This window comes from Acanthisitta chloris, unplaced genomic scaffold (genome assembly GCF_000695815.1).
Source record: "Acanthisitta chloris isolate BGI_N310 unplaced genomic scaffold, ASM69581v1 scaffold27683, whole genome shotgun sequence".
Taxonomy (NCBI): domain Eukaryota; kingdom Metazoa; phylum Chordata; class Aves; order Passeriformes; family Acanthisittidae; genus Acanthisitta; species Acanthisitta chloris.
In genome coordinates, this window is record NW_008666964.1 from 2,902 (window position 1) to 3,249 (window position 348).

General features: G+C 63.5%; 1 protein-coding gene across 1 annotated transcript in view; it reads left to right on the forward strand.

The window, feature by feature from the left end:
• LOC103799974 (vasopressin V2 receptor-like) overlaps positions 1 to 348 on the forward strand; it is a gene marked incomplete at its 3' end in the record, with an annotated part of 1,567 nt that overhangs the window by 538 nt on the left and 681 nt on the right. The window lies entirely within an intron of this gene.

Genomic DNA, 348 nt, shown 5'->3' on the forward strand with positions numbered 1-348 from the left:
ACGTCCTGCTCGTGGCAGCCCCCTGCCGAGCCCAGGGATCTGGTAACACCAGTTGGTGTTGCTGCCAGGGCTGGTGCCACTGTGTGTGACCTGCGGTATGGGGATGGAGAGGGCCTGAAGAGCCCTGCAAAGTAGGGATGAGGACAGAGAGGGGTTGGAGAGCTCTGTGAGATGGGGATGGAGAGGTGGCAATGGAAGGGCTGTGGCAGTGACCCACCTCCACCCAGCTCTGCCTCCTCCCTGGTGTGTCCCCTGGACCTCCAGCAGTGGGGGCAGAGCCAGTGCAGGAGCAATGGCAGGTGCCATCCCACAGGCTGGGTCTGTCCCTGTGGCTTCAGGGGTTCCTGC